Below are 26,759 nucleotides of genomic sequence, written 5' to 3' on the forward strand. Positions count from 1 at the left end.
CTTTGCCCTATTTTTCTGTCTTGCCCTAATTGATCTCTGAGATTAGGAGATGTACAGTTCTTAATGTTAGGATGAGAGCACTTAGACCTGACAAAAATTCCTGAATAGTCAGATCCCTGGGAGTCACCCCCGTAGCCACAGGACGCGAGCTTCTCCAGCACACTTGAACCTTAGTTAACCTGCTCTGCTTCTCTCCTTTGTACTCTCTCCAGTGGATCATGACATTTTAGGTGAAGAGCGAACACTTGGTGTTAGACTTCTCTGGATCAATTCACCATTCCTGGGTTTAAATCATTACTACCTTACTTTTTTTTTTAATTAATTTATTTTTAGGAAGACGTTTTTAAATTCATTTATTTAAGTAGGAAGTAATTTTTTTTAATTTATTTTTTAACATCTTTATTGGAGTATAATTGCTTTACAATGTTTTGTTAGTTTCTGCTGTATAACAAAGTGAATCAGCTATATGTATACATATATCCCCATATCTCCTCCCTCTTGCATCTCCCTCCCACCCTCCCTATCCCACCCCTCTAGGTGGTCACAAAGCACCGAGCTGATCTCCCTGTGCTATAAGACTGCTTCCCACTAGCTATCTATTTTACATTTGTCTCTTACTTTTTTAAAGACGGAAGAAATACTTAATCTCTATGCTTTAATTCTCTAGCTTTCTTTTGGAAGAATAGGGATAATACTGAAGTGGTTTTGGCTTTATTGAAAATGATCACGGCACTGTGGTGTAACCACAAGAATTACAAAAGCACGGTCCCAAGAGAACGTTAAACAGTTTCAGAGTATGTCCTGCCAATTAACCCCACTTTAGCAAACCTCACAGGCCAAATATATACTTTGATTTATACAAAGGTAATCTCAAAATTCAGGCATCCTCATAACTCTGGTAAAAGAGTCTTTTTATTCTTGATTAATTATAGAGCAAAGCAGGGTCAAAGAATTTTTTTTTTTAGCATTTATCTTTAGTTTTTAATTACTCTGCACAAGAATTTTATATATTAAGGGCAGACATTTGTTACAATAATTAATAAATTGGTAAAATATTTAATAAGCAGAATAGACAAAAATCAATTTTCCTTTCAAAAGAGCAAGGAAGTCTTCCTTCCCTTCCTATTAAAGAAAATACATTTTACTTTCCAAATATTTGTATATCTTGCCAGGCAAATGAAATCCAGCAGGATTTATGCCTTTCATATGATGAAGATCACCATATTTAAATGGTGCACTTACTGTGAAAGTAACTTTCTCAATCAATGTCCATAATATAGATGCACTTTCACAGTTCAGTATACAACTCAAAAAATTTTACAGCCCAATAGTAAATGTAAGTTTCCTATTTGAATGAAGTCTAAAATACACAAGTCAGGGCCCTGACCATACAAAGGATAATATTCGAAGAAAGCTCACAGTTCAGAATCATCTGACTGTTTTTGGATCCTCAACAATTTTTTTGTAGTAATTGGATTCAACAGCATTATAATTCTAATGAATGAGTTAAATCAGGGATCTCAAAATTTTGGAATCCCAGTATTAATCAACTACAAATAAGTATTAGCCCATATCTATCACCAACGACTTAGATGTTTCTTTCTAATGAATTGACCATTACATTTCCAAAGTTCTGAAATGGCCAATAGACCATAAAAAGAGACTTTTTTTTGCGGTACGCGGGCTTCTCACTGCTGTGGCCTCTCCCGTTGCGGAGCACAGGCTCCGGACGCGCAGGCTCAGCAGCCATGGCTCACGGGCCCAGCTGCCCTGCAGCATGTGGGATCCTCCCGGACCCGGGCACGAACCCGTGTCCCCTGCATCGGCAGGCGGACTCTCAACCACTGCGCCACTAGGGAAGCCCTTGCACTCTATTCATTAAAGTATAGGAGAGTTTGCTCTCACTTCTGGGATTAATATAGAATCACTTCTATTCTTCTATCAGTTCATTTGATTTAATGCCAGAGGCGATTGTCCTCCTGAATGTTTGGTTCTCTCTTACTTTGGATGTAGCTCTCCCTTCTGGGCCCTCTTCCTTAAGAACATGTTCTACTCTCTTCTGATCTCTTCTTGCTACTCCCTCAGTCTTACCCTTTATTTTCCTTGTCTGCCCTGTACCATGCTTTCTTCAGCTCTAAATCAGTTTGATAATGTAAGCCCAGTGAGTGTGCCATGTAGCTGATCCTAAGTAATTTATAGCGGTAAAAAATGCTGGTTTTGGAATCACAAAACCTAGGCTATAATACTAAATTGTGGGTGGTCTTGGGGAAAAGACATTTCCTCTCTTTTTTTCCTTTCCTGTAAAAGTATGGGGTTGAATTTGGGGATCTCTAAATTGTATGACAATGTACTCTTTTTGTTTATAATATTCTATAGGTACCATCTCTTTTCCTTTTGACTCACTCTAATAATGGAGATTTTCAAAGCATGTGAGTGAGTGACATTGATGGCTTTTCAAGAGGAAGGGGAGAATCTTAAGGCAGACTGTCCTTCTAAGTCCTCTCAAACTAGAAGACACAGAATGTGCCTGGCTTAGGAAATGTCTTCAGCTGTTATAAAATATGGGAATTCAAGTTATAAATATGAACCTATTGAAATTGATACAGGAACTTAAATTTAGTCAGTTAAAATACATTCATAAAATTCAAAATTATCATTAATATATAGGTTACACTTCTTTGTGTATATCTAATATTTTTCATTCTGTTGAGGAGGAAAATTTCACATGTAGGTACAGTGAAAATAAACAGTGAGTATGCAGTTGGGTGATGTATTGGGTTGAGTTCTCCCAAAAGCACACCCTGGACCAACAATTGTGGTGCTAAAGGTTTATTAGGGGATGGTTCCCAGGAGAAGACAGAGAGGGAGTATAAGAAGCCGGATTAGCAAGGGGAAGAAAGCAACTTGAAGTGAAGTCCCACACACAGCCTGGTCTCCCAGGAAACTCTGGATGATAAAACTTTACCTAAGGCTTTGTCTTACCTCCCGTTAAAGGAACTGGCAAGGTGGCTAGCAAGGTGGCTGGCTGTGTGAATAATATAGAAAAGTTAGTGTTTGAACTCTAGTCTAAACCCTAGCTTTAGACATTATAATAAAATACAAGAAACGAGGTGGCTTAAACAACAGGCATTTTTTTCTTACAGTTCTGGAGGCTGGAAAGCCCAAGATCAGGGTGTCAGCAGATTCTGTTCCTGGCGAGAGGCTGTCCTGGCTCGCGGCAGCCTCTTTCCTGCCGTGTGCTCACGTGGCCTTTCCTTGGTGTTTGCATGTGGGGAAGGAGAGAAAGATCTGTCTTCCTTTTCTTATAAGGTCACTAATCCATCAGGGGGGGTCCCACTCTAAAGACCTAATCTAAACCTAACCACCTCTTCAAGGTCCCAAATACCATCACATTGCGGTGTATGGCTTCAGTGTATGAATTTGGGAGGTAGGGGTGGAGACGCGCTCAGCCCATAACAGTTAGCTGCCTTTCTATAAAGAAGTAAACCAGCTAGAAAGTGTTAACCGCTTGAAGATACCTGAGAGAAACCAAGATAGCCAGGCCTTCAGGGTCAAAGATCCTGGAGAAAAAAGAAATACCATATAGTGAGTCTGACATTTTCTACATGAAATAACAGAGCCTCAAAATACAGAAAGAAAAATGGACAGAAATAATAGGAGAAATAGACATTACAGATTGAAACACTAAGCATAGAGGTTTTTAATATTTCTTTCTCTGTAGTTTATTTAAGAAGTATGCCAAAGAAAAGATCAGTGGAAATACAGATTTTAACAGCAGTTAACAAATTTGACAAAATATTTACATATGTAATTTATATTTATATAATGAGTAGCATATATAAACCTCTGCCTCCAAATACTGCAGAACACACGTTCTTATCCAGAGTACCTAGAATATTTACTTACATTTATTTGGCGCCATAAAAATTGTTTCAACAAATCTCAAAGGATTTATATCATGCAGAGCAGGTGCCCTAGTACAGTTGAATTAAGCTAGAAATCAATAATTAAAAAATACTTAAAAACGCAGAAAGGTGTGGAATTTAATTAACACACTTCTCAAAAAGAAATCTCGGTGGAAATTAGGGAACGTTTAAACTCACTGATAACAAAATACTATAGGTCAGAATTGTGAGATGCAGCTTAGATCAAATTGATAACCTTAACTGCACATAATACAGAAGAAGGAAAGCTAAATATTAATAACCCATCCATTGCCTACTTATTCAGTTTCTCAAGAAATTAGAAAGGGCAACAGATTAAACCCAAAGTAAGGAAAAGGAAAGGAATAAAAGAACGGTACATCAATCAATGAAATAGAAAACATGCGATATAGACAGTCAGTAAGACAAAAACATAATAAGAGGATATTTTAACAGACGTCCTGCTAATAATTGTGAAAATTTAAATGAATTGAACAAATTATTTGAAAAATGCAGCCTGAAAAATTGTGCCCAAGAAATTAAATAAAATTTAAATATTCCTCTGTCAGGTAAAAGTAGTAAATCCGTAATTCACACGCTCCAACAGAAAACTCCAGGCTAAAATGGGTTCACAGGTGAATTCTCCCAAACACTTTTAAGGGAGCTACGACTCGAATCTTACACATTCTCTTCCAGAGGACAGAAAAAAAGTCAAAATACTCCCCAGCTCTTTCTATGAGACCAGCATAACCTTGATACCAAACCCTGTCAAGGACAAACAAGGAAGGAAAGTTAAAAGCCACTCTCTCTCGTGAACAAAATATTGGCATACATGTGTGAAGGGGGTCGGGCTTGGCCTCCGCCTGAGATGCTCTCTCTCGGCTGGGGTGCGCATGTGTTCTGAAAGCATGGTGGGTTGCATAACCAGAGAAACAGTGAAAGCAGGGCCTAGAGCTTTCTTGTCTGATCCATGCATAAGTATCTTGAGCATCTTACCTAGGAGAGGATGGAGCGGAAGTGTGACTATAGCTAACAGTAGAAGACCATCTTTTTTGTATTCACTCATATTAGAGACTATTATAATTACAGATGTGCTGTTGTGTGTTGGACACCTCTTAGGCAACACATCTTCTCAGCCCCACCTCTTTCTCCAACCAGGACCAAGTTCAACTTCCCACAGGTGTAACAGGGTCTCACATTGGGTGGTACCACTTACCTGTAGCTTCCTGCCCTGTGGCTCCTCTGATGCTGAGGGATGATCTGCTTCCAGGGAATCCACTGGGCACCATAAATTCTGATGGTGGGGTATGGGCACTATTGCCTACTGTGAGGCTACCTTGACCGACAGAAGATGAGAACTGATGTATAAAATCTTCCACCTTTGTCCTCAAGGGGGAAAGTTCTGAGCTGCATCTCATCAAAAGACTGCTTGGAAATGTTAAGCTTCTCATTTTATTCATACATTGCTTTCCTGATTTTGTTTAGTTATCTGTATCTCATTGAGCTTCCTTAAGATGATTATTTTGAATTGTTAGGCCAGAGACCTTCATTTCTTTGGGGTCAATTACTGGAAGTTTATTAGTGTCCTTTGGTGGTGTCATGTTTGCCTGATTTTTCGTGATCTAAGTAGCCTTGCGCTGTTGTCTGTGCATTTGAAGAAGCATCAGTGGGAAGGTCCCTGGGCAGGCAGGTTTAGTCCCAGACTGTGTCTGAGAGGAGCCAGAACTGATTCATAGGGGTGCTTCAGGGTCCATAGCTGGGACGAGGTCTGCAGGCCTGCTGCCTTCAGGGGCATGGAGGCACATGTCTCCTACCACGTCCCAGGGCAGGTGGGACTGCTTTCGGATTGTGGCCGGGAAGGGCTGGAGCCCAGTTACAGGGCCACTTCAGGGTGGGTGTGTCTCCCTCCACGTCCCTGAGTGGGCAGGACTGTTCCTGGTCTGCAGCTGAGAGGGTGTGGAGCTGGGTTCCAGGACCACTTCTATATCCATAGTCAGACTAAGGTTTGAGGGCCTACCTCTGGGGGCAGGGATGACGTGTATCCTGGCAAGACTGCTCCCTAACCGCAGCTGCGAGGGCCTGGGGCCAGGTGTTGGGGCTACTTTAAGATCTGCAGTCACACCAACATTGGCTGCTGCCCAGCCGCTGAACTGCAGCTGGGAGGGCTGGGGCTTAGTTACAGGACTGTTTCAGAATCTCCTTTTGGATTAAAATCAGTGGGCCTACCTCCAGGGGGTGCCGTCAGGCGTGTCTCCGGGTGGGTCCCTGGGCGGGGCAAGACTTCTCTGGGCCTGCGGCTGGATCCCAAAGCTCCCACAAAGGGGCTTCTGTCCGTGGATGGCCGCCAGGTTATTGTTGCTGAGGGGGTGTATGAGTGGGAGACTTCCTATTCTGCCACCTTACTGACGTCACTTCATATATTACATGTCTGTCTGTCTGTCTGTCTCTCTAATAGTTCTGCGAATTAAAATCTGTTCCCATAAATTATCTCATCTGATTTTTAACTGTAATCCTTTTGAAGGCTGCCCTTCAGATGTAATTCCATGGGAAAAGATATACAAAAACTACATGATTTTAGAAGGACTTCTCTGTGTTTCTTCTCAAATAGGACTTTATATCAGAGATTTTCTCCCTCAGTGGGAACTGTTAGATCCTTAAAGGTCCAATAATGTAAGTAGAAAGCTGGCCTAAAATCACATTTCTGTGATTTGATGATTATTTGTTATTCTTCTCTTACCTTTTCCCTTGAGTCCTTTTTTAAAAAACTGACATATCATGAATATTAACAACAAAAGAAAAGGGACACATAAAATTGACTGTAAAATTGGCCATATAAAATACAACTGACTTAATAGACTATATAAAAATATCTGTATAAAAATGAAAAACAAGATCAGAGACTCCATGCCAAAATGACAATGTTTATGTGGGTTTTTCCAAAGCCTTGTCTTTGACCTTGGCATTGTGCATGCCCTCCCTGAATGAGCTGGTCCACTGCCAGGGCCTCAGGAGGAGGCCTGTGCAGACACCTCCCACATTTGTGCTAGAGGAGAAACATGTCTAACAATCTCCTATCTTGTATTTTCAACTGCCTGCTGGAATTTTCCAGCTGCCTGCTAGATGTCTTGTCTTCACAAAAAAGCTCAACAGAAGACTTAAGTTAAATATATCACATCTAAACCAGCTTCTGCTTGTAATTATTTGTCTTTTCTGATTCCTGGTGGTTATCTTAATCACCATGGCTTAACATTCTTAGAATCACCTTTTATTTCTCCCTTGATCCCTCCTCCTGAAGATGATAAATCCTGTGTATTTGTGGTTTGCAATCTGTCTCTCTTACACTCTCTTTTTTTTTGGAGCAGGGTGGGGGGGGGTTTCCATTGCTACTACCCTAATGCAGTTTTTGGATTTCTAACCAAGGTTATTTTAATAACCTTGCAATTTTGAAGTCATGCAACTTTGAGGCTTTCCTCAATAAAAATAAAATTTAAAGCACAGTTGTGACCTTGTTTTTTGCCTACTTAAGACTTTCAGTCCTACCTCCCTTGCATGTATAGGTGTTTCTGAACGTGCTTTCCGAAGTCCAGCTAATCTTATGCAGTGGTTGAGCAGATAATTTGGTAGTTTCAAGGAAAAAGGAATAAAAAATACTTAAAAACTTTTCACAGATTGAAGTGTAAGAATGTATGAATTGCCTGCAATTCACTAACAGAGTACAGGCATACCTTGTTTTATTGTGCTTTGCAGAGAATCGTGGTTTTACATACTTAAGGTTTGCGGCAGCCTTGTGTCGTCGAGCAAGTCTATTATTACCATTTTTTCCAACAGCGTTTGCTCACTTTGTGTCTCTGTGTCATATTTTGGTAATTCTCACAATACTTCTAACTTTTTCATTATTAACAAATTTATTATGGTGATTTGTGATCAGTGATCTTGATGTTAATACTATGACTCAGTGAAGGCTCAGATGATAGCATTTTTTAGTAATAAAGCATTTTTAAATTAAAGTATGTACATTTTTAAAAAGATGCGATGCTTAGTAGACTACAGTATAGTGTAAACATAACTTTTATATGCATTGGGAACCAGAAAATGTGTGTGTCTCATTTTATTGTGATATTTGCTTTATTGTGGTGGTTTTTATTCCCCGATATCTCTGAGGCATGTCTGTATAGTTTCTGTTAACTAACCTATCTTTGCTTAATTTGTGTGTTATTACTTATATTTCTTCTACAAATCTAATAAATATAGAACATCATAAATATGAGTAGTGACCATGATTTTAGTACAAAGATTAAATCATAGAAGTTGGGATATGTGCATATTTAAATGTGGTGATTTCATACAGTCATCTAAATAAGAAAACCACTGGGTAGACTTTGGACTTACTAGACAAAGACTTTAAATTGTCTCTCTTACATATGCTCAGAGAGCCAAAAGAAACCAGGAGCATGGTGTCTCAACAAGTAGAGACTATCAATAAAGAGTTACAGATTGTAAAACGGATCTAAACTAGTGTCTTCTAGTGTGAATGTTATGAATTTGATATGCATCAAAGTTGCACTCCTAAGAGCAAAACCCCATCTCATTATTAATATTATGCTTGGGGAGCAAAGTAGAATAAACTGTTTGCAAAATTCCTCTCTCAAAAGACACTATAACAACCTAGATTTTTCCAGTGGTTCTGGATGTGGAGGAGTAAATATGAGAAAATACTAGTCGACTCCTGCTTTCTTCAACGTGAGAACCACTTTGATTTGAGTTTTAATCTTGCTTCTGCCTACGTAAGCGCAAAGGACTCATCAGTCTTTGAATCTGGTTAGCCTCGGTGACCCATACTGCAGGAGACAGCACTTTTCCTTGTCTTCTGGATCATTTGGTGCACGTTGCAGATTGGAAGATGCAGTGGAACTGGACTGAGGTGGCCCTGGATGGATACAAGAAACCTTGTTCACAGAGGAGAGCGGGCAGATAGTCACAGATCTCAGTGTGACTGTCTTACCAAACCAAGGTTGCTGGGAAGTGAGGGGTTGGGGGGTTCTTTTTATTGTGTTGTGCAAAAAAGTGGGCAGTAGTTTCTGTTTTTTTGGGAGGGTTTTTTGCATGAAAGTAAACTGGTTAATGTTGGGAAAGGTGAGCACATAAATTCCTCTAATGAAGGATGAAATATGAGCATTTTTAATGACTATAATAATTGCGTCAGTGGCTATTTCTCTATGTGGGGTGATGGGGGGAGCAGAAATAGACATGACCTCCCCACTGGTCCTTCGTTTCCCCTCTCAGCGCAGGTAGGCACATGCCACTCATGGCTTAAGGGAAAGGATGGTCGCTGCCCAGCTTGGAAACAAAGTTAAGTGGGGACCTTTTAGATCTAAAATATAAACGAGTTGAAAGGGGAAATGACCAGCCTAAAGGAATTCCTTTTCCCCATACCCCACTGAGGGAAGAGACGTGAGAAAGCAAGTGTGAGGGATCATTTTCCCTGAAGTCCTGTCCTCAAACTAAGTCCATAGTAGGAAACTTGACAGAACCCTTCATTCACACTCAGGTGTCTGTATGCGAAAGGGTGCTTAGAGAGGAGATCGCCCACCCCAAGAGAAGTCACTAAATCATCCTGCTGCTGCACTGCAGAGACGGTGGTGTGACAGTCCCCACGTCAGCCCCGGATGGCATGTGAGGGGAACCAGGAGCTGCTGTGGGCACCAAGAATGGATGCAGAAGTTAGGGCGTGAAGTGGTGGGTGTGGGCAAAGCGTCACACCAGGGATGGGAGGACGAGCATCAGAATGTTGTGACAAAGGCATGTCCCAACTAATCTGCAACCAGTCACCTAGGTGCAGAGTGGAAGCTGCTTGACCGCCCACACAAAACACGGAGAAAGAGTGGTCCCGGTCTCCACTGCGCCCAGCGTCGGCAGGAAGGGAGGCAGATCCCTGCAAGCATTTCGAAGCTGAAGGTGACAGAGAGAAAATCCTGAATTGACTGAGAAATCCATGAACTGGACTGAGTTTCTCTGAAATGATTAGATTGATTTTCTACATCTACATTGATTTTCTACATCTACATTTGGACAGAATAGGAGCTCAAGAGAGAAAATTAGACTGAGTTAGGAAAAAATGCATTTTTCGTACCTAAGGCTGTAACTGAGAAATTCATAACTCTACTGTGATTCCACCTGCTGTGCTCAAGTAGCTTATCTGAGATATGGTCAGTAACCTGCCGGCCTGGGAGAGCGGCTCTTCCCAACTCAGCATTGTCACATGGGGAGCCTGAAATCTGCCGTGCAGGGAGCATTTACACCACAGGAACTGACAAATGCTGTAAAGCAGGACTTTTCCCCACAGAGAACTAGTTTTTAAACACTTTCTGGCATACTACTTACCGGGACTTACCTCTCGTGAGGCAAGATGTAATGATGTCAGGGGGAAAGATACAAAAATTGCTTTTTAAAGTTGGACTCAGTTGCAGAAGACATGAACCAAAAGAGGTTGACATGTTCCCAGTGCTTGATTGTTTGTTGCTCAGAAAACTAAATCCGTGAATATGTTAATTTGTATATTCACGACATCTGTTTTTCTCAGTGGTGTATAAGTTAAGATTTTTTTTTTTCTTCAGTAAATATCAAGATTGATAGTTAAACCAACTCACTGTGGAAGCTTCCCATACAGACCAAACTATCCATCAGCCTGGGTATAGCTTGGTAAAAGATTGCAAATACCATCTTCTTGTAAAAGAATATGAAGAACCATGCCTATTATTAGTGACCTTAACATATTGTTTATTCTGTACATTTAGAATTGTGGATGGTTTCTATTTGTCAAGTTATCTAAAACTGGTGATCCACATGTGTGCCAAACAGAAAACACACACTAGGTGGTCCTCAGGAGCTGAGAGTTTGACAGTTTTCTTAGCTTTGAATGAAAGACTTCCTACAATCTGGTTCCACTCTCCTTTCTTGCCGTAGTGACCACGGCCCTCTCCATGCCCCCTCACTCCCTTCAGTCCATTACTGCCATCCTGAAAAACGTGCCTTGCACCTGTCTGCCCTCAAGTCATTCCTCTGCTCCGAAGGCTCCAACCCTTCATTTTTTTTTTTTTGCGGTACGTGGGCCTCACACCGCTGTGGCCACTCCCGCCGCGGAGCACAGGCTCCGGACGCGCAGGCCCAGCGGCCACGGCTCACGGGCCCAGCCACCCCGCAGCACGTGGGATCCTCCCGGACCGGGGCACGAACCCGTGTCCCCCGCATCGGCAGGCAGACTCTCAACCACTGCGCCACCAGGGAAGCTCCAATCCTTCATTTTGACCTTTCAAAATCCCACCCTAGAACCTGAATGAAATGTTTCTGTTCCCCTTATCACTCAGCCAGCAGTTGCCCTATCCTAAACTTCTTTAGTGTATATTCAGTTCCTCATATAATGTGTATCACCTGCTGATGTGTCATCTTCTTTCATAAAAGATAAAGTTCATGAAGGTGGAAGCCATTATCGTAAGTGACAAAGAATAGGCTCTGAAGTAGGACCGTGTTTAGGGTTTTTCCTGATTTACTGCAGCTCTGTGACCTTTCACAAGTGACTTTACCTCCCCTTGCTTCAGTCTCTTCATGGCTAAAATGGGAAAAATAATAGTTTCTATCACTTAGGCTTATTGTGAGAATCAAATGAGTTAGAACAGTGACGTACTTAGTACCTTGTAGAATACATCAGCAATTTCTATTCATAGCTAGCAGATCCAGAGTCATTCCTAGCATTTTTTAAAAATTGAAGTGTAGTTGATTTACAATATTATGTTAGTTTCAGGTGGTACAGCAAAGTGATTGATATATATATATATATATATATATATATATATATATATTCTTGTACATTATAGGTTATTACAAGATACTGAATATAGTTCTCTGTGTTATACAGTAAATCCTTGTTGTTATTCTATTTTGTATATAATAGAGTGTATCTGTTTATCCCATGTTCTTAATTTATCCCTCCCCATCCCCCCTTTCCCCTTTGGTAACCATAAGTTTGTTTTCTATGTCTGGGAGTCTGTTTCTGTTTTGTCAATAAATTCATTTATATTAATTTTCACTACATATAAGTGGTATCATATCATATTTGTTTTTCTGTCTGACTTCACTTGCTATGACATTCTCTAGGTCCATCCATGTTGCTGCAAATGGCACTATTTCATTCTCTTTATGGCTGAGTGGTATTCCATTGTATATACGTACCACATCTTCTTTATCCATTCATCTGTCTATGGACACTTAAGTTGCTTCCATATCTCGGCTGTTGTAAATGGTGCTGCTGTGAACATTGGGGTGTATATATCTTTTCGAATCAAGAGTTTTCGTCTTTTCTGGATATACCTAGCATTTCTTTTGATTATGTATGTGCTGATGGATATAATGATCACATTTTGGTTTAGGTTTTTAGGATGTAAATTGTGGGTATTAATGGTGGGGATTAGAATGATATTGATAATTCCTTGTGTACCGTATTTTTCTCTGTTTGAAAAGTTTGTATGTGATCTAGTACTGAAAAGCATAACTAGTAAATATAATCAGGGAGGTAAATTCTATATTCTTTGTTATGAGGGATGACATTTAGGGACTTTAAAGAAAGTGGTATTTTATAACCTTCTAGTTTCTTGTGCTTAATAATTTTTATTAAGAATTAGAAATATCCTAAACTTCATAGCTTCTCCTTTATTCAACTTTTAACCTCTCATTTCTGTCTTCTTCTTATTTTTGAAAAGGTCTGAGAAGAGTTTGTTAAAAGTGTTTATTACATTGTTCAAAAATATAAAATCTGACCACTTTGTAATCTACACACAAACCAGTCATTTAAACTTTAAGATACTTAATTATGTTGACACTTTATTAGATTAATATTGGCCAATATTCATTTACTCATTGGAATTCAAGACACAATTTCAGATATTCCCAAAAAAATTGATGGGAATTAATCAGAACTATGTCTTAGAAAAGAAATGGCATAAAGAGAGTATAAGATCCTTGGAAATGTCGATTTCGCTCATTAAAAAAGTCTGTCATTTTACTTTGTTACTAGAAAGCAAAACTCTCATAGCCCTTTGACCTTCTGAAGTCATCTCAGAATCTGTTTAATCTATTTCAAGTGCTCTGAGTTTGGCCACATTAGAGCAATAGCAGTTCAGCTAATGGCAAGCCTCATTTTCATGTCTGAGCAGCAGCACACAAACGTTTCTGCCAAGTGGGTTTCAAATATGACAGTGGTATTCTAATAGGAAACTTGATTCTTAGTTATTAATTTAACAAACATAAATAAACTATATTATCTCATGTTACAAAGTTCTTATAGTGAGACTGTGGGAGAGGTGGTATTTGAGATGCAGCTGAGAGGTGGAAGAAACAAAGTCCTGGCTGAGTGAGAGGCACAGGAATAAGTATAATTCAAATGAAATTGTGGAGAATGAGAACAGACTTCATAGAAAAATAGACTATTTTCTGGGGCTCCAGTGCCAGATTGAAGTTGAATTAAATGCTGTGTCAAAAAGGATGCTTTTTGCAACCAGGAGAAAAATGATTCAACCAGCTTTTACCAAATCAACTCTGGGAATGATGGCAAAAACAGATTGGTTTTCTAAAAGGCACATATTGAAGATTTTTAGGAAGGGTAGGCCATCGGGCTCGGAACACAATTTCCTGATTTCCTCTCCACATCCTGTAAACGTATGCAAATCCCAGTGGCCTCGCTTCCTTCACTTTTATCATCCTAGAAGGCCTGCCCCTCTGTTCCACAATGAATCACTCACAGCATTGAGTCCTTCGTACTTCCTTAGGGTTCCCATTCCTTCAGTTTTACGTCTTTCAGATTTCCCTTCCGTTGATGACTCTTTACTCTCAGCACCACCATCCAGAAAGTTTTCCAAGCTGTCATCCTTAACTTTGTCCTCTCCATGCTCCTTGCCCTCCCGACGTCTAACATCGAAGGGGTTATCCACAGGACATCAAGGCCTGCCAGTTCTGCCTCACTAGGATCTCTCAAATGCTTTCATGCCTTTTCATGCTTTCATTTACTTGCTTCAAAGTTGTACCTCCCGGGCTTCCCTGGTGGCGCAGTGGTTGAGAGTCCGCCTGCCGATGCAGGGGACACGGGTTCGTGCCCCGGTCCGGGAAGATCCTACGTGCCGCGGAGCGGCTGGGCCCGTGAGCCATGGCCGCTGAGCCTGCGCGTCCGGAGACTGTGCTCCGCAGCGGGAGAGGCCACAGCAGTGAGAGGCCCGCGTACCACAAAAAAAAAAAAAAAAAAAAAAAAAAAAAAAAAAAAAAAGTTGTACCTCCCATAACTAAAAATAAATACAGAAAATAAGTTTAACTGAGTGGTTGACGTACGGACTTAAACTAAGGAATAAGGAAATGCAAAAGGGACAATGAAAATCACTTTGGAGGCGACGTTGACCAGATCTGGCAACTTCTACATATGTAGAAATTTCTGTTATTGAAAGGGAATAATTAGAAATGATTTTCACATTTTAGTCTGGGTGACTTGAAGATGGGAATGATATGGCCATCTGGTTTTGACAGGAGGTAAGACATCCATTTTTGGCATGTCGAGTTTGAGATCTCTGTAGGGCATCCATGAATAGATATATAGGAAGCATTCAGGATTTGGAATACAGATTTCAAAGGAAAGTCAGAGCTAAAAATAAAGATCAGGCCTCGTCATCCAAAAACAAAAAAAATTAATCATTGCAGCCAGAGGCATCAGAAATGTAGTCCTCTGAGAATGTAAAGTAAAAGAGGAGAGGACAGTTGTGTTAGCTTTTCAACAAACGTAGAGAAAGGAAGTTCTATGAAAGATGCTGAAAAGGGCTGGCCAGAGGAGTGAGGAAAAAAACCCAGGAAGTCAGTGTCATCTGGAGCTAAAGAAGGAGGGACTTGCTCTAAGTGACAGAATTTTGGTCGTGAAACATTTCCTGATGGTTTTATTTGCAGCTCATTTATTGACCTAGATAGATATTCTAAAGATACAGTATGTCAAAATAGCAAAAGCAAAAAGCCGTTGTTCTTTTTTTGAAAGCATCATCCCTGAAGAATCATGTAAATCGTGAATTCAGTATTGAAACTCTGTCTGAAAATCATCTGGGAGGTCCCCTTAAATATAACATCCAGGCAACTATATTGTCCCTCCTGTGTTTTATGTAAAGGAGCCTAAAATCCTAGGATTGCGTATAATTTTGCAAAAAAACCTTTTTTTCTATGGCGATTAACACACCACAATACTCTTCTACTCAGTTATGATTTGTTAAGGGAAACATTGATACCTTTAAATAAAAATATAAAAATCTTGACATTTATGTTTGACAAGCTAAGCTGACTCTGGAAATATTACATTCATATTTCTTAAAATTATGAATTGCTAATTTAAAAAACTACTTTATGGAGGTATGATTGATATGTATACAGCTGTACCTATTTAATGTATACAACTTGATGAGTTTGGAGATAAGTATATGCCCATGACACCATCACCATAATCACAGCCCTAAACTTATTCATCACCTCCAGAAGTTTCCACCCTATCCCTCCCTCTCTCTCTCTATTTTTCTTAAAAATCTTTTTAAAAATTTGGTGGTAACTTAAAAAATTAAAATGCAAAATTCTAAACTCTGAAGATACATTCCAAACAGTACCAACAAATTAACCTTTATGTTAATTCTTCAGAAAAAGAATATAGTAAAAGCAAAAACAATTGCAAGAGAATGATCCATGTTGATAACTGACTTTTCCTTTTGCTTATCAAAAGTATTTGTTTTTTTATAGTTGTCCTAGCTGTCACCGTGAACATGCATTGAGCTGCTTCTGCTAGGATGCTGTTTTGAGTTGCTGCATTCTCCTGTGTGGTGACAGAGTATGTGGGAAGGCACAGGGGTGTGGGTGAGAGTCACAGTATTACCAGGAGCAATTTGAAATTGGCTAGGCAGAAGCATGACCTGCTTTTGGGGTCCATCTTTTCTGATCCAGAGAGTTTGCATTAACTCTCATTCCCAACTGGAAGCACTACTTTATGACTCAGTGGATCAATATACACTGGGAACCATGAACCATGGTAGGTGGCCTGACAATCGTGTGAAAGACCTCATTGGTTCAAGTGGAAATGAGGTTCCTTTGTGGGACTTGCTTCTTATCAAAAAAGACAATTTAGAACTTTCCATTATACATTACAAATAGAAATAAGATAGAGATAAACAGAGCAAAATGATGTATTTTTTCCTCTTCTTGTGCTTCCCCACCTTTCACATCCTGACCGACTCGATCACACTTCCACAAAATATGATGGTTTTTCTCTTGGTGAAGCCAGGGCAACGTGTGCTATTGTTTCTAATACAGAATAAGTGGTGGCATATAATTTTAGAAGGTGTTTATCTCTCAGTTTAGGTGATACAGTGACAAAACGACGAGTTTATAACCGTAGGCTAAAATCAGATTAATAAATAAAAGCGCTTGATTGGAACAAACCACGCAGCAGTGGTTTGGTCCATTTATGTCTATTTGGAGTCTTCACTATTTTGGCACAATAAACTCTCCCAGACTCTCATATGTCGAAACGTGATTTGTTTTACATGATGAGGTAAAGAAACCATTGAATACACATGTAATAATTGAGGATAATTTTAAAAATCTAAATGTATGTGTATCACTGGCAAAATTAATGGTCAGGTGTCACCATTTTGAAATAAATCTTGTAAAAGCGTATTTTTCCCTGTATTCTTTTTATGAAGCCCTAACGCTTGTGTGCTCCACTCTTTGTACCTGGGCCCAGGGCCACGTGGAGCTGCTTCCCCGATGCTGGAGGAGTATTTCACCTGTTGGCTTCACACACTCAGTCCTACTTGGATCCCACTCCACATGCTATTGTAGAACGTTATTTCTGTTAAAGCCAGCAGACTGTGTGTGTGTGTGTGTGTGTTTCTCTCGTCTTTGTACCAAAAATCAGTGTGATGCCCAATGAATGTGGAGTGATTCTGCTCTGGAGCAGCGTAGACCCGACTGTATCAATGCTGTGCGTGTGGCAAAATGTTTTTTGAACCAATAGATATATTGATTCTGGTTGACCACCCATGTACACATGCAAATGACATCATTCTGGCCAATCCACATACAGTTTTAGAAAATCATAAGTTATATAAAACGCATAATCGGCAGCTTTGGGGATGTTAAGCACACGCACAAGACACTCATAAAGATACTCTAGTATCTCTCATCATTCAGATCTGAAATACTGGTTGATCTGATTTTTCTCAAGCTAGTTGCAAAGCTGTGAGTCTGCAGGTTATGTTAGTAGTTGAGAAGTAACATGGAAACACCATATATTTTTCAGTATTGCCAAAACTTTATCAACTGAGTGTATTGTTTTTAGTTGGGGAAGATCCTGTTTGCTCTTCAGTTCAGAGACTGTTTCCCATTTTTGCCCACTTACCAAGTCACTTCAAACCCCCTAGCCTCTGCTGGGTAAAGGAACCCCCTTTGGCTGTGTCAGTCTCTTCCAGGTAAATGCTCAGACCTTCTGATTTCCTAATCTTTCTTCCACTCCTTTCCAAAACGGCAGTCGGCATGAGAGGAACTCAGATGATGTCCTGGCACTTTGGGTGGGGGTCTCCCCTGACATATGTCGGTTGTTGTATTGATGTCCACCACAAGATCATTGATTGGATCCTTGTGTCCCAGGTCAGTGATACCTGCTAAGTGTGGTTTCGTTGGTCCTCACACTGGATGTTTGTTGATGTACACTGCCAAATGTAGTGGTCATTTGGTCCCTATGACTGTTCTCTTGACAAAGGCCATCACCTTTTCTGGCCAGGCCCCGTGACATTTCTTGTTCTATTCAGATTCCTCAAAGCTGGCTGTGACATTCTTTTGGTTAATAGGTAGAGCAGATGGGCAGTGGTCTTTGGACACTGTCACTGTCCTGAAGAACCCCTCTGGTTAGCTCTAGTCAGACCCTCATTCATTTCTAAGCATTGTTCTTTATCTTCTCAGACTCTGTGTAATGGTTTCTGGGGAACATGACTCATTAGGTAGAAAAATGAAAAACACATCCTTCTCATAAAAAAAAACCCCAATTATCTCTTGTCAAAGAAAATTGCACTGGATTGAGTTAAAAAGACAAGAAAGACTTTATTCAAGACTATAGCAGTGGGGGTCAAGACTTCTGCAGTAGGGGAGAGAGATTGAACTCTGCTCTTCTGAAATCAAGGTGGGAGAGTTTTTAAGCACTGAGCTGATGAGCTAATGGAAGAGTACTGGAGAACATCAGGGGGAAGTTGGTCAATGTGATTAGGTCATTTGTGTTTGATGATTGGTGCTTGTGGAGTTAGGCTCCTGCCCTCCAGCAGAGACTGGGAGATAGGGCTCTGTCTTTCTTGATTACATTTCAGAGGGATGACTCAGGTCCTTGAGAAAGACATTCTTGGATTGTAAAACTGTAAGGAGGCTTGATGAAGATTTACATTGCAAGGAGCAGAGAAATAATTTACAATTGCAACTTCCCTCAATTAAATGCTCTGAGAAAAGGGAGGTCAGGGGCCTATGGTCAGGGAAAAAAACCTGTCTGAAGTTTAGTCAAGCTGAGGGGAATGTTAAGGATGTCTCAGTCACCAGCATCACTAATAATTTTTCCCATTGCCTGTGAAATAAAATTTTCCACAATAAAATAATACTTAAAAAGGAATAAATTGTGGAATTAAAGTATGTGTATTCAAGACTAAATTCAACAAATATCTAAGCCTAGATTTAAACATATCTCATTCATTGGGATCGTGATGCTGTATTAATGTTTTAGCATTTTCACAAATTGGGAAAATATTAAATGATTTAATCAGTCAAATCCTGGAATTGGTTTGGTACTTTTTACCTTTTTTTCATATACTATGCCCTAGTATTGCTGGCTTTTCCAATCATTATGTGGAAATAATGTCTGTTGGGTACAAGAGTGACTTCAGTTTCTTAACCCAGAAGTGATATGAGGACATTTGACTCATGGCAGCTTATCATCTCTCTCCGGCTGGGGAAGATAAAAAAAAAAAGGTAGGGAAGCAAAAAATGGTTTTTCAGTCTCTGGGATATTGTCAGTGTGCTCCATCTGATGCATGAGGTCATTTACTGAAATGACCTGCCTCACTGTAGTAGATCTAAATCGAAACTTTTGGCAAAGTATTATAATGGTCTTAGTGCAAAACACGGGCAAGCCCTGATTACCGTCTGAATTTCCAGACATCACGTGCTCAAAGTCATTTTTCCAAAGCTACTAATTTGAATGAAATAAAACTGGCTGTGGTGAAAAAAATTAAAGCACAGATTTCGGTGGTTTTGTAATTTTATTCTAGTCTTCTAGAGGAAATTTGGCTTTCCCAAAATTTGCACATCAAATATGCAAATCAAAATGCCTGAGCAGAGAAAGGATGTAAATATTTACTGATTAATCCACTGAATTATTGAACACTTCAGAAACGTTTGATCTGGCAGTACAAGAAGTAGGGCTGAAAGTCAGTCTACCCATCTGCTGGGAGGAAAAATTGATCAACAGCAAAACACTAAAACCTACGAGAATTTAGTAAGGTATTATTAATTTAGAACCTTGCTGTGGAAATGAAGTAAAAAGCATCTCTTTCATTGTGTCAAAAAATCCAAAAATAGAGCGATAAATACATCTAGGAAATGTAGTTTACAAGTGATTAAACTAGGGAACTTTGAGGCGGTTGGTAGACATTGTGTATATGTACGTGCATGCCTCTGTGTGTGTGTGTGTGTGTGTGTGTGTCTCAGCCAAGTGCCTAAGCTTTCTCTTCGAGAACCTCACTGAAAGTACCATTTTGCAAAGAGAAGTATCTTGTGCTTTTATTTAGTTTTATTTAGTTCCAGCTTTTGCCACTAGGTATAATATATTCATATTTGGTATATGAATTAATACAGTCTTATTATAACCATATGGAAACAGATTTATTTCATTCCTTTATGCAGTAAATATTTATGAAGCACCTACTGTGTGTCAGGCAGTGTGCTAGACACATAAGATCTACCTTTGAACAAAACAGGCCAAGACTCTAGGCCTCATTGAGCTTATATTCTGATAGGGCAAGATAAAGGATAAAGAAAGATACCGAACGAGAAATATATGTATAAATATGTCAATATCTGACAAAAAATGTAAAGTGGTTTGGATTAAGGTGAATGGGAGGAGGATTGCTGGGTGGAAGGGATTTTAATAGGGAAGGTCAGGAGAGGAATGCTTGTATGAGAGCGATCACATTTGAGCAAAGACTTGACGGTAGCAAAGATTTTAGCCCAGTCCATCTCAGAGAAGAGCACTCCAGGCAGAAAGGATAGCTTATCAAAGCGTGGGATGGGAGATGGAAGAATGGTGTTTGCTCAGAGAACCTTGAGGAGGCCGTCGTTGACGGAGGGTACTGATCTGGGAAGCCAGACCTGGGGCGGGAGCCGTGCAAGGGGGGCAGATCATATAAGGAATCTGGAGGCTGTATAGTAATGACTTTGTCTTTCACTGTGTGTGAAAGTGAAAGTTATTGTTGTGTTTTGAGCCCAGGAATAATATTTTAAACCTGTTGTATAGAGAACGGAGAGAGTCTCACTGAGCAAAGGGGGAAGCAGGGAGACTTGTTAGGTTGCTATGGCAAGAATCCAAGCTGGAATAGAAAGGAGCACCAGTGGAGTTGGAGAAATCCTCTGATTCTGCAGAGTTGAGTAGTGCCAGCCGTATTGCTGTCGGTTTGGTAGTATAGTGAGAGAGAAAGAAAGGAGTCAAGCACACTATTTTTTTTTTTTTTTTGTCCTGAGAAACTTTAAGAATGGAATTGTCTATCATAAACTGGGTTGGGAAAGCATGTGAATAGAGTAGGATTTGGGGGAAGAAGAGGAGTTTGGTTTGGGAAGTTTTAAAGATATCAAGTAGAGGAGTCTAATATCAGGGAAGAGGTTGGGGGTGGAGATAGAAACTAGGGAATTACTGGCACATAATATTTAAGTCCACGAGGTCAAGAGAGGTCTGCAAGGAGATGGGGACGGAGAAGAAGCGGGGCAAAGGACTGAGCCCTGGAGCGTCTCAGCCTTCAGAGGGAAGAGATAAAGGGAAGAACCAACAATGGCGATTGAGAAGGGGCAACTAATAAGCTAAGAAGAAAATTAAGAGAATGAGCTTTATGGAAGTTTAAGTGGACAAGGAATATCAAGGCACTGGGAGTAGTTGAAAGTATCAGATGTCACTGACGGGTGGAGTGGTAGGAAGACTGAAATCTGACCATTCAGTTTAGCAACATGCAGTTCTTTGGTAACCTTGACAAGAGCAGTTTTCATTGAGTGGCTGGACTGACAGTCTAGTTGGAACTGGCCTGAGATAGAAGGAAACGACAAACATCAGAAAGAGTATGTATGGACATCTTATTTGAATTAACGTATTACCTTAATATAAAAAGCAGGAAAAATAGAGTGGAGTCAAGAGAACTTTTTTTTTTTTTCTTTTAAAGGGGGAAAAGTAACAGCATGCATGTACATTAATGGGTATGATCCATTAAGGAGAAAAAACTAATGAAGGAGAGAATGGAGAACTGCTGATGCAGCGGCCTGAGTGGCTTCAGCACAAGGGGCAGGGACTGGCCAGTGGCTCACTTACCTGGAAAGCGCAGGGATGCCCTGCGGGCCCAGTTGGACTCAGGGATGCTGACTGTGCTATTAAAACCGGGTCTCACCTCATCTCTCAGTTCTGCTTGGGTCTTTGTTGCTTCACTCAGGTTTTCCACAACAATTTCTCCTGCAGGTCGATGCCTAATTCCCACACTTTCAGCGTTCACAGCAAAGAGGGTCTTTCTCTAATAGTCTCTACGAAATCCTGGAATTGCCCTGCTGGCTTGGCTCAGCTGACCTGCTTGTACCTGTAATAATAACTGTGACCAGGGGCAGCAACGCCAAGATTCGGGAGTGTACATGAGGCAAGACTAGCCAGGCACGGAGCATCGATAGAGTCATGTTTCCTTCCAGCAAAAAGAACTACACTGGTAAAAATACAAAGCTTGATAAGGTTCTAAGTGGCGGTCCCGGGACACTGCGAACCATTTAAGGGAGACAAATACTGGCACAATGTTTTTTCTCTTCCTTTTACATTATTGTAATTCAATGTCAAGATCAAAATGATCCAGGCAAACTTATAATGTGGGGAAATCGAGATGAAATCACATGTGAAAAAATGTAATTGTCTTAGAGGGAAACTTCCCTAGGACAATTTTAATTAAGCCAGTTATTTTCTAGAAATGTAGATGCCATAATGATGGCTAGGACTGTCATTGAACTGTGTTCACTTGTGTTTGTGTCCTTGAACACCTGTGTCCTTCTATGCTTTACATCTTGAGAAATATGGCTTGCCCTTTCGTGTGCTCCAACCTTTGCAAAGTTGACAAAGTCTGTGACACATCACCTTCACTGATGACCATCTGCAGTGGCAGTCATGTCATTTTTTTTTTTTTTTTTTTTTTTTTGGCGGTACGTGGGCCTCTCACTGTTGTGGCCTCTCCTGTTGCGGAGCACAGGCTCCGGACGCGCAGGCTCAGTGGCCATGGCTCACAGGCCCAGCCGCTCCGTGGCATGTGGGATCTTCCCGGACCGGGGCACGAACCCGTGTCCCCTGCATCAGCAGGCGGACTCTCAACCACTGCACCACCAGGGAAGCCCCATTTTTAATATTAGTAGGGGAGAGAAGTGATTCTTTTCCATATTTTAAAGCTCCAACCAAGAGTATTTTTTTCTTCAATTTTTCTTTCACTTCCATGAAATTGTAAGATGTGCCTCCATGTCCAGAGCTAAATATCGGTGCCACTTACTAGAAAGGACATAAGGGTATTGGTGCCACTTACTAGAAAGGACATAAGGGTATCGGTGCCACCTACTAGAAAGGACATAAGGGTATCGGTACCACCTACTAGAAAGGACATAAGGGTATCGGTGCCACTTACTAGAAAGGACATAAGGGTATCGGTGCCACTTACTAGAAAGGACATAAGGGTATTGGTGCCACCTACTAGAAAGGACATAAGGGTATCGGTGCCACCTACTAGAAAGGACATAAGGGTATCGGTGCCACCTACTAGAAAGGACATAAGGGTATTGGTGCCACTTACTAGAAAGGACATAAGGGTATTGGTGCCACCTACTAGAAAGGACATAAGGGTATCGGTGCCACCTACTAGAAAGGACATAAGGGTTTTAAACGTATCAGCCAGTTACCTAGTTATACTTAAATAACACAATCTATTATTTGAATTTATTCTTGGGATAAAATATACCACTCTGGGGCAATGGTAGTTGTATAATTATTTCAAGGTTAAAGAATGAAAAAGGAGGAGATTTCTTAAATGAGATCCTAACATTAAAATCATTAAAAAATAATTTCTCATCTATACTAAAATTTTGGGAAATTTTACTTAGCTTCTGTGAATCTCTTTTTTAAAAGTTTCATTTGAAAAGAAGACATGTTAAAATATATTTCATCTCACTAGATAATTTTAATAATTAAGTTTAATATGGTACATAAAATTTCTAGTAGAGTACTTAGCATACAGTAGGCACCAGATAAATTTTAGTTTGCTTTTTTTTCCTGACAGTTCATAGCAACATGTGTTACAGAAGCCAGTTCCTGAGGAACCTGATGTTTAAAAGTAGTAGGCAACAGATACAAGAGATGCTGTGTTTTGTGGTCATTCAGTAACTAAATTTTTCCAGAGCTCAACTTTACTGTGATGGTAACTCTTTGGAGTCCATAGCAATAATAATTGTTTTATAATTCAAAACGTAACAACCACCATATACTCACGTGCTTGCTGTCTGTGAGAGAATCAGTAGGCACTTATTATGCTTTTTAAATTTAAATCTCATAGCAGTACTACAATGCTTAGTGTAAAAGTCTCATCAATAGGTAGAGGGCTTTTAAGTGTGAGTTTTCAGGCTGTGATATGAAGATGCAAGAAATGTTTCTGTTTGAATAAATTTATGACATTTTATTATGCCAAGTCTCAGTAATGAGGGCAAGGCAGGAGAAAAAGAAGGGTGGAATAGGGGAAGGAGGGCTGCGATATGGGGAAAAAATGAAATGGAGGGATAAGACTGTCTTGTGGATGAAGTGTCAGTAACCATGGAATAGATGGGGTTATGGGAAGATGGTCATTCGTCTCACGTTGTCCTACCATGATGTTGACTCTATCGGCATATTAAAAGCATCATTAAGGACAAATAATACTTGACCACCAGCTGAAAATTTTAGTTAGTAAATTTTAAAAGTTCACTATATTTCATTTTGTAGTACTTCAGGGTTAACAACTTGCTGGAGTTAGCCATCATTTTCTCCATTCAAAAAGTAAACATATGATGTTTAAAAATGTTTGAAACATATGATGTTTCAAAAAGTAAACGATATGATGTCTCCAGAAGGCTAGGTGGTTTGGCAGTGACCCTACGCCTGGGGTAGCTTAACCTCAACTGCAGCCACGTTTTCATTTCATGTCACTATTGTCCCTACATGTCATCATAGGCTGGCACTACCAAAGTGTGCTGAGTTCTATATCCATGTCTATTTATCTATATCTGTATATTTGCATTTTCCATATCACTATTCAACATTTGTTTTAAAATTAGAACAATCATAACACTCCATCACACACTTATACCACGTGTGTCTATACAGCTACACAGTTTGAAACCCTGTAGGAATCTCTGGATTCCCTATGGCTGACTTATCTTGCTGAAATTACTTGGTAAAGCCTAGGAGCATCTGAATTTCCATTACTTTACTGATGTACCTCGTTAATGGTATCACTTGATTTAGCATATCAGTGGTACCTTTTCGCCACAGGTGAGAAATCGAAATGTTCAAGGCCATTTAATTGCAGATGTTTCAAGTTGGTTACAGTGCAGCTGTAATGGTGAGTGATGCTGGAAGAGGGAGCGGTCAGTGAGAGGCTCCTCTTGCTCCTGATGAGAACTGATGATCCAATCTTAACTCACTAGACTTACGCTGATTCTATTTTTTTTTCCACTGTGCTTCCCTCATGTGTTCATGTTTTAAATACTGATCTATAAAGGAATGTCAAAGTGCCACAGAAACATTATGCAATTCTGTATTCTGTGTTCTCATTACTGACTTTAGACCATTAAAATTAACTAGAAAGAGCAAGAAACAAAATAACTCAGTATTTTCTCAAAGGTATAAGGTGATGTAGATAAAATTCCAAACATAGAAATTCCAGGTAAAGATGACGGCTGGCTGGGGGCACTTCATTCATTCTTTTCCAACTTTTCTATGCAAAAAATGATAAAAATGCAGAGGGATAGGCAGTTGTAACACATATGCAGCTATGCTGCTGATGGACCAAGGATGCTTGGTGAACATCAGACCCTGGAAGACTTTCAACTTGCAAACTTTTGTTAGGCCCTGAGGCAGAATTGTAAAATTAGATAGGACAGTAGAGGGAAGTTTTTACCCAGTCACCACTCCCATCATGTACCCATACTTCAAAGACATGGTCTATTGTTAACTCTAGAGAGGAAGGTTGACCCTACTGTCAGGTAGCCAAATCCTGAGATTCCCCAACCCCTATTGCTACTGTCTTTTCTACATCCATTGGGAACCGCTGATTCCCATTTATATATCATAACAATATGGGGGACACTGCTGTGTCCTAGTTAAGAGCACTGTGCCTCTTGTTGCTCTGCAGACAGGCTGCATGAGCAGTGCCCTTTGTGGACAGCAAAGCCATGCTAGGTCAATGACCCCAAGACACCGAAAATGCAGCCAGGGCCCATGTCTACCCAACAAGCCCTCTTACTTAAAATACAAGAATTTTTCACTCTAACCTAAACATGGTAGATGGTATTGGTGACCAAGAGAACTCCACTCATCCAGGTCACTAGCGAAAACCACGTGTTCTTCAGGGACAACTACAGAGAAAATGAAAAGTAAAAACACACCAATAAAAATTGCACAATGTATCAATATTTTGGATCAATAAGGAGAGCATTGTACTTTTGATGTACAAAGTGGAAGACACTTTGAACAATGATTCCCTCCAAGAAAGAAGGAAATTTGAAAAAAAATTATATAGTTCTAAAGACAATGTAGTAAGTAATCTCGGGACTCATACCCGAATACAATCAGGAGTTAGTGTGATGCTGTCAAGGGAGGAGACTGTTAGAATATAATACTTAAAAAAAATGCTGTCTTAACTCAGTTTGAGGCCCTGACTAGAAGCTGGTCTTGAGCAGCTGATTATGTCCAAACCCAACCCCTTCTTTTATTGCACTCACACCCTCTGTGGCCACTATGCATCAACCCTGATCATCCTGGAGCCAGGGCCAGACACCCGGACACAGCCCCTCTTCCCTGGAGCTCACAAAACTTAGCTTACCCCACCTCACTTGCCATACGTGAGCTGCCCTCTACGGCTTCAACTTGCCACCCTTTCTGTGGTGGCATTTCCCTCTATGGCCCTTCCTTGCAGTCTTCTCTTCTTTGAAACTGTAAGTAACACAGAGTTCTGCTTTTTATCTCTCAGAGTGTCACTGTATTGTATCTGCCATCAGAAGGGTTTTTAAATCTTATTAAAGCAGTTGTTAATACAGATGTGTCCCTTTAGGTCTCACAAAGATATGTGCCTTACCGTAATAGCAAAATTGGGCATCTCTTTCTATTAGTGCCTGACTCAACGTTTATAAAACAGGGCATGGATGTCAAGAATAATGCTTGAATAAAAACTGTATATAAATTTATGGTAATCTCTATCTGAACTGTCAGAAGTTATT

At 40.1% G+C, this 26,759-nt stretch overlaps 1 protein-coding gene and 1 non-coding gene across 8 annotated transcripts in view; one reads left to right on the forward strand and one right to left on the reverse strand.

The window, feature by feature from the left end:
* Positions 1–26,759, forward strand: part of CNTNAP4 (contactin associated protein family member 4) — a 264,366-nt gene that overhangs the window by 49,194 nt on the left and 188,413 nt on the right. The window lies entirely within an intron of this gene.
* On the reverse strand, positions 1,591–1,721 carry LOC132417348 (small nucleolar RNA SNORA2/SNORA34 family). The gene has a single exon (XR_009517792.1). It is a non-coding gene; the product is annotated as a small nucleolar RNA SNORA2/SNORA34 family (small nucleolar RNA).

The sequence above is a fragment of the Delphinus delphis genome, chromosome 20 (genome assembly GCF_949987515.2).
Source record: "Delphinus delphis chromosome 20, mDelDel1.2, whole genome shotgun sequence".
NCBI classification, from domain to species: Eukaryota; Metazoa; Chordata; class Mammalia; order Artiodactyla; family Delphinidae; genus Delphinus; species Delphinus delphis.